Raw genomic sequence first — 8,759 nt, 5'->3', positions numbered from 1 at the left:
TCTCAAATTAACAAAATTAGAAATGCTAATAGAAACATTGCAAAAAAACAACCAAGAAATCCAAAAGATTATGAGGGAATACTTTCAAAACCTATACTCAAATAAGATGGAAAACCAAATAGAAATGTATACAAATTGTTAAAGCTGAACCAGGAAATTCTAAACCAGTCAAACAGGCCATAATATGCAATGAGATTGAAGAAATCATCAGCAGTTTTCCAAAAAGGAAAAGCCCAGGAACGAGGGGATACATGGGTGAATTCTGCAAGACTTTTCAAGTTTAATACTGGTACTAATCAAACTTCTCAGTGAAATAGAGGGAGAAAGATCAAGTCCATATTCATAGCATCAGATAATGGAGATCGTTGAGTTCCTCACCTTCCTTCCTTATCCAGACTTCTTTCAACTTTCCCCAATTACAACAGTGTGAACTACAGATTTATCATACATGAGCTTTGTGAATTTGGGGCCTGTCCCACTGTCTTCCTAATCCCTTCAGAGATTTTTAAATGAAGTCTTGCTGGGCTGGGAAGGTGGCTCAGAGGTAGAGTGTTTGCCTCACATGCATGAGGCCCTAGTGTTTGATTCCTCAGCACTACATAAGAAGAAAAACCTGGAAGTGGCATTATGGCTCCAGTCATAGGGCACTAGCCTTGAGGTGAAGACCTAAGGGACAGTGCCCTGGCCTAGAGTTCAGCCCCATGACCACAAAAAAAATGAAGTCTTGTTGAATTTTGTTAAAGGTATTTTGTGCATGTATTGATATGATCATGTTCCTTCTGTTCTTTTTTCAAAAGTGTTTTTGAGGGGTTGCGTTAATGTTAAGGTTTGATTTTAGATCTTATCTCTTTATGTGAAGTATTTTTGTTTTGTACATATTTGTTTTATTTTTTAATCTTTAAGTAGTTGTACAGAGGAGTTGCCTTTCCACAAATCAGAATGAGAATACAAAGATGCTTGTTCAATGTCATCTTTCTTCCTTTTTTGTTGTAACATACTAGTGGAGGTGGTCCCCTTTGCAGTTTGAGAAGCATTGGTGTTTGTTCCTTCTGAAAGCTTGGACGGTCTTCAGTTATGAATGTGTCTGGCTTTGCTTTTTGTTATGGGAAAGACTATTTTATTATTTTTTAAATTTTTGCCTGTCCTAGGTCTTGAACTCAGGGCATGGGCACTGTCCTTGAGCCTCTGTATGCCCTAGGCTAGGGCTGAACTACTTGAGCCAAAGTGCCACTTGCAGCTTTTTCTGTGTATGTGGTACTGAGGAATGGAACCCAGGGCTTCATGCATGCCAGGCCAGCACTGTATCACTAAGCCACATTCCCAACCTGTTTATTTTATTTTTTAAGTGAGTATAATTTAAAATAATTATTACAACAATGCTCAACAAGAAAATTACTCATTACCTTACTCATATAACCATAACCCCTGGGTACAACATCTTTACAATAAAATAAAATTTAAAAATTATTATACAGGTCATGTGCAAAAGTTCAAGCACACAAACTTGGTCTTCCCTTCCAGTCCCTGGACCAGCACAACGACAAAGGAAACTCAAACAAAAACCCTCAAACCCTTAAGAAAGAGGCAACTCCAACAATTTCATAACAGAGCAGAGACTCTTGGGAACTCAGGTGATGAAAACAGAATTTCCATGCTATCAAAACATGGTAAGAACACTGTCAGTGTCAAGTAAAATAGAAAACAGTAAGGAAATGTAAAGATCACACATGAGAATCAAATGGATTTCACTCCGAAGATGCAAATTGGCTAAACAAACACAAACAGTAAATACTAAGGTCTAAACTATAATCAAAGATTAATACACACTGTCAAGAGAGCCAACTGTGTATAGCGACCTTGAACAGGAAGGATAACAGGGGGAGTAGACTTCAAACGAGGTTGAGTGTCCAGGGGACTTGTGGAGCATCAGATAATGACTGAAAGCATCAGATACTGAGTTCCAGTCCTGGTCTCTGACCAAAAAATAGAATAGAATAAAATACCCAATGTCCAGTGGGCTCCAGACTGAACAGCAGGTCTTTTCCTCATGACACTTCTCCAGAAAGTCCAGTGGTGATGGATGACAGGACCTGTAGGGACTTACTCTCTCCACGGCCCTATCTTGGAAGGTTTCCTTTCTTGTCTAAATCAGAACACTGATCTCCATTGTGCCTTTGCCTCACTGCTTGTCTCAGAGTAGAGTCATGGAGATCACAGGATAGAAGAATATGTGTCATGGTGTATACACATCTCTGCGTTGACTGCATCCTGATTGTCATTGGTTACCTCCTGCTTTGTCACTGGCTACAATTTTCTTTGTCATTGGCTGCAAGATCCACTTTTTTGCCTGTCTTCAGGCTTGAAGTCAGGGCCTGGGCACTGTTCCTGGGCTTCTTTTGCTCAAGGCTAGCACTCTACCACTTGAGCCGTAGCACTATTTCTGGCTTTTCTTGTGATTAGTAGAAGTAAGGGTTCACTAAGTTTTCTTCCCAGGGTGTCTGAGAACCGAGGTGCCTTCTGACTAGCTAGGATTATGGGCATGAGCCACCTGTGCCTGGCTCTGGCTGTGTCTTTTGGCCACATGCTGTTTCCTCGGTGGCTAGATGCTGCTCTGTCATTGGAGAATCAGCATTCTTAGAGTGATTTAATAACATTCCATATAACAGTACTGTTATTAGGAAGGGAAAGCAAGGTAGAAATACACTGGTTATCTGTGTCTGTATTAAAAAACAGAAATTACTTTTAATTTTTATAGTGTACAGGAAATGTATTCCTTTTATCCCACCAATAATCTTTTTTATTGGGCAGGGCAGTTCTGGGTCTTGAACTCAGGGCCTGAACACTGTTCCTAAGCTCTTTAGCTCACAGCAAGCACTCTACCACTTGAGCCACAGCGCCACTTATGATTTTCAGAGTGGTTTATTGGAGATGAGTCTCACGAAGTTTCCTTCCTGGGCTGGCTTTGAACTTCCATCCTTAGATCTCAGCCTCCTGAGTAGGAAGGATTATAGGCCTGAGCCACTGAGGCCTGGCTTGTTCCTGAGCTTCTTTGGCTCAAGGCTAGCACTCTACCACTTGAGCCACTACACCGCTTCAGACTTTTTCTGTGTATGTGGTTCTGAGGAATTGAGCTCAGGGCTTCATGCATGCTAGGCAAGCACTCTACCACTAAGCCACATTTCCAGCCCGCCCCAATAATACTTTAAGCAGCTAAGCAATATGAACCTTTTTTTTTTGAGCTTGGCACTGGTGGCTCATGCCTGTAACCCTAAGTACTCAGGAGGCTGTGATCTGAGGATCAAGGTTCAAAGCCAGCCCAGGTAGGAAAGGCTGTAATATTCTAATCTCCAATTAACCACCAGAAAACCAGAAGTAACCCTGTGGCTCATGTGGTAGAGTGCTCACCTTGAGCTGAAGAGCTGAGGGATAGTGCCCAGGGTCAGAGTTCAAAAACCATGACATGACGAAAAATAAAAAAAACTTTTAAAAAATTATTGCCAAGGACAGGGAAGATGGCTTGGTGGTAGAGTGCATGCCTTGAATGCATGAGGTCCAGAGTTTGAATCGTCAGCACCACATAAGCAGAAAAAGCAGGAAGTGGCCCTGTGGCTCAAGTATTATAGTGCTAGCCTTGAATTGAAGGGCTGAGGGACCGCACCTAGGTCCAGAGTTCAGGTCCCACCAACGACAAAAAAACAACACATATATTTTTTCAAGGTAATGTACAGTGGGGTTACAGTTACATCAGTAAGGTAATAAATACATTTTTTGACAAACTTGTTACACTTTCCCTCCTTTTTCTCCTACTTTCTATCCCCCTCCCTCCTACCTCCTCATCCCCCAAAATTTGTACAGATCATTTCCAACACATTGTCTTCTGTATATTGATGTTGCATTGGCTCAGCTCTTGTCCTTTATCTCAACATTCTGTTGTTCCTCTTCCCTTCCCTAATTCAAATACATGTATATGCAATACTATGGCACCAAACTCAAATACAGCAACAACAGGGGATATAAATATCAAATGTTTTGGGAAAACATACTCCCTCAACTTTTAAGAATTACAGCATGTGTGAAGTTGAATAAGACTTCAAGTGTTCAATACACACAATTTATACACACAGATTTCTTCCCCATGTACATTACTAGGAACTTCACTGCTCTTGAGCAAACATTCTGGCTGTCTAATTAGCCACTGAATGCTTTATGGCAACAAGTACTTTCCATCAATGAAAGGGAGAGTGTACATTTGGAAAGACTTTTATTATTCTTCATAAGGAAAAAAAAGAAACATGGCTAGGTAGCCTGATGATAAAATACAAACGATCACTTCCAGTGTTGGAATTTTCACTGCTGTGTAAAAATAAAAGTACATGATGTTGTTGGAGCAATAGAAGAACATGAAACAGCTGACCAACAGCAAGATGATGTGTGTGGCTTTGTTCTCAGGTGCTGGCTGTGAGACAAGCCTGGGACTATGGAGGTGCTGGGCTGTCTTGTGGTATCGGTACAGGAGGGTCACCATATAGAGGCTGACAATGATCATGAGGATTACAAACACAAGATCTCAAAATAAGAACATAGGATGCAATAACATAATTTATTGTCTTCTATCTGCTGAGTATGACAATATACATTGGAAAATCAAGAACCTGCAAGAGTAAAATTGCTTTTGCCTTTCATAACCTTAATGACCAAGACATAGATGAGTGTTATTGACAACCCAGAAGAAGAGGAAAGAAGGGAAAATCCACACTGAAAACTTAGATTTAAGCCACACATACTGGAGCAAGGTGGTGCTGATGGAAAGTGCCGGGGTGATTATGAAGAGGTACACCACCGCCTTGCAGCCCACAGCGTCAGAAAATGATGAACTTGGAAAGATGCCATGATGTCTGGCAACATTCAGAAGGTGAGGTTCAGAATGTTGACCACAGTCCGGTGCATGAAGAGAGCCTCGATAAGCTTCTTCAGATGACGTTGGAAGCAAAACATGTACAGATAGAGCATGGAGAGCAGGAAGTTCCCCATGACACTGATCCACATCTGGGCTATGAGGAAAAGCCCCCATATTGATTCACCCAAGAACATTGTGAATGACATTGTGATGTCTGATGCATAGAGCAGCCATACAGTTGATAGCAGAATGAAAAATCAGTGCATTAGATTATTGATCCGTTCTAAGTTGTTCTTCAGGAAGAATATAAGGAAGATGTAAAACAGTTTCAGGCCCAGGATTGGCTCTTGTGGAATGGAATCCCAAGGGTCCCTGAGGATCTTAGAGGAAATAAACGGATGAGATTATGGAAGGGAAATATTGGCTCACACCCTGGGTCCTAGTGCCTTTGCTAGGAGAACTGTGGGCCTGTGGTACACAGAAATTTGCACAGTATAAGGAGTTTTCTAGGTCATCAGATTGTACTCTGTGTGTGTGTGTGTGTGTGTGTGTGTGTGTGTGTGTGTGTGTGTGTGTGTGTGTGTGTGTGTGTTCATGAATTCCTGGGTCTTCATCTCACATTCTAAATGCTATCCCTGAGGTTTCTTTTTCGTTGTTCCTCAAGGCTAACAGCTATACCTCCATCTTCCTGCTGGTTTATTTGAGAATTAAGTCTTGCAGATTTTCTTGCGATGCCTTGCTTTTAATTGCCATCCTTAGATCTCAAATTCCTGAGTAGGTAGGACTGCAGACATGAGCCAATAGTTCTCAGTACAAAAATCCTATTTCAAAACACATTTTATCCATAGTTCGCTAGAAAGGTAAGGTAGTTCAAACTCCAGTACCAGAAAAAATTTCCTTAGCACCATATTAAGTTTTCAATTTCAACTCTTCTGGTAAAGAAATTCCAAAGAGGGGGAAATTACTGGGTAAAGAATCAAAATAAGCTTCAAAGGAGGAATGTGGCAAATATATAAGATGTGAAAATGTTTTCACACACATCCTACAAACACTATTAAGCATTGTATTTAGCCTGCTATTATCTTAGCATGGCTTTGAAATCAACCAGGATCAATATATTGTGATCAAAAGAATGGAATACAAGTGTATTTTATGGGGGCAAATAAAAAAGTGACACAAAATAACTGCAGAAATGAATCTTGCACTAGGATAAAACACTGGGGCAATGGAACAGGAGACTAAGATTCAAAAGAGGCTTCATATCACACATTTCCCCTATGCAGTGATCACAGGACTATAAGTGAGGAAAATACAGGAGCACTTCAATAGACCCAGGAACTCCACTATGCAACAGATTCAGTATAAGTAAATGATGAATGTTTTTCTCATGGAGAAATTTTAAAGCAACCATTACCATGTTCAAAATGTATGTATGATGTCCAGAGCATAATATCTGGCAGTACTGAAACTTTTCCATTAAGGTTGGATGAGCAAAATCATCTGCTGTCTGGACAGTTTGTCAATTATGACAATTATGGGATGAACCAATGCAGCAGTGGTACACAGTAGACACTATGTGGATAGGAACCATACAACTTATGTGTGGTGACAGGATGAGAAAACTGGGAAAGACAATGGGTGACGTTGTAATCAAAAAAATATATTGAAGAAAGAGGAGCTGTGGAAAAACTGGTACAGTGCCACCCTTGAGCCCCTCATCTCAGGGACAGAACTTAGACCCTGAAACCTCACAAGTGACAAAGCAAAATTGTACACATGGCCTAACTTTTGCAATGGTAATCCCCTCTACATCACCTCTATCACAACAATGAAGATTATAATGCCAATTAAAATGATGAGAGGGAAGACTGCAACTCTGACTCCTGTCATTTCAGAAAACTTATAGGGTATAAGATATGGAACCAACCCAGATGCCCCTCAGTAGATGAATGGATCAAGAAAATGTGGTATATACACACAATGGAATTCTATGCCTCCATCAAAAAGAATGACATTGCCCCATTTGTTAGGAAATGGAAAGACTTGGGAAAAATTATATGAAGTTAAGTAAGCCAGGCCAAAAGAAACATAGGTCCCATGGTTTCCCTTATTTGCAATAACTAGTATATGTTTGCGACAAGCAGAAAAGGTCAGATAAGTTGATGTTAGGTGAAATGAACCCCATGATAATTATTCAAATGTTTTTATTTCATGTGATTGTTGCTAACGTATTTATAATATGATTTCTTTATTGCATTGTATATCCCTCACCAACAGTATAACCCTGCTTTCACTGTATTTGATGTTGCTATAATCTGTGGAGGGGAAGGGGAAAAACAATTGGTTTAAATAAGGATACAGGTGGACCCATTGCAACAGTGAGAGGTACAAGTTGTCATGTCGAAAAAGAACTTTACAACTTTGGTGGTGGGGGGAGGTTTCGGTGGGGTGGGGTGCGGCTGGGAAGGGTTTGGAAGGGGAAACAAAGGAGGAGGCTACAATGCTTGATAAGAAATGTACTGATTGGGGTGAGGTGGTATCTCAATGTTGTTTTGATTTGCATTTCTTTTTTTTTTAATTTAATATTTTATTTTATTTTATTTGAGAACATACTGTACAGAGGGGTTACAATTACATGGGCAGGATAATTCATATATTTCTTACCAAGCATTGCAGCCTCCTCCTTTGTTTATACTTCACCTCCCTTCCCAGCCACCCCCTCCCCCCCCCCACACAATCATCCCCCCTCCCTCCCCCACACCGACATTGTAAAGCTGGTTTTGACATGACATTTTGTACTTCTCATTGTTGCAACAGGTCCACCTGAATCCTTAAACGACTTGTTTGTCCCCATCTCCTCCACATGTTATACTGACATCAAATATAGTGAAAGCGGGGGTTACACTGTGGGGGAGGGACATACAAAGCAACAAAGAAATAATCTTATAAATGCGTTAGAAACACATGCATGAAAGAAAAGAAAAATTTAAAATACATATTTAAGGGTTCATTTTCCTAACATCACATTATCTGACCTTTTCCGCTTGACTCATACCTATACTAGATATTGCAAATAAGGGAAACCATGGGACCTATGTTTCTTTGGGCCTGGCTTACTTCACTTAATATAATTTTTTCCAAGTCTTTCCATTTCCTAACAAATGTGGCAATGTCATTCTTTCTGATGGAGGCATAGAATTCCATTGTGTATATATACCACATTTTCTTCATCCATTCATCTACTGAGGGGCATCTGGGTTGGTTCCATATCTTAGCTATGGTAAATAATGCTGCAATAAACATAGTTGTGCTGGTAGCTTTAGTGTGGTCTTGTTTGTAAACATTTGGGTAAATGCCCAAGAGTGGGATTGCTGGATCATAGGGGAGATCTATGTGAAGTCTTTTGAGGAACCTCCATACTGCTTTCCAAAGTGGTTGAACAAGTTTACATTCCCACCAACAATGAAGTAAGGTTCCTTTCTGTCCACATCCCCTCCAGCATCTGTTGTTGTTAGAGTTCTTGATTTTTGCTGTTCTAACTGGAGTGAGGTGATATCTCAATGTTGTTTTGATTTGCATTTCTTTTATGGCTAGGGATGTTGAACATTTCTTCATGTGTCTATTGGCCATCCTTCTTTCTTCTTCAGAGAAGCTTCTCTTTAAGTCTTTCGCCCGCTTATTTATTGGGCAGTTGTTTCTTTGAGGATTTGTTGTTGGGGGGGTTAATTTTTTGGGTTCCAAGTATATTTTAGATATGAGACCCTTGCCCGTTGTATGGCTAGTAAAGATCTTCTCCCAATCGGTGGGCTTTCTATTGATCTTGCTAGCTATGTCCTTTGCCATGCAGAAGCTCTGCAACTTC

This window comes from Dipodomys merriami, unplaced genomic scaffold (assembly GCF_024711535.1).
Source record: "Dipodomys merriami isolate MVZ:Mamm:240054 unplaced genomic scaffold, mDipMer1.0.p SCAF_57, whole genome shotgun sequence".
NCBI classification, from domain to species: domain Eukaryota; kingdom Metazoa; phylum Chordata; class Mammalia; order Rodentia; family Heteromyidae; genus Dipodomys; species Dipodomys merriami.
Note: the sequence above shows the minus strand (reverse complement) of the source record.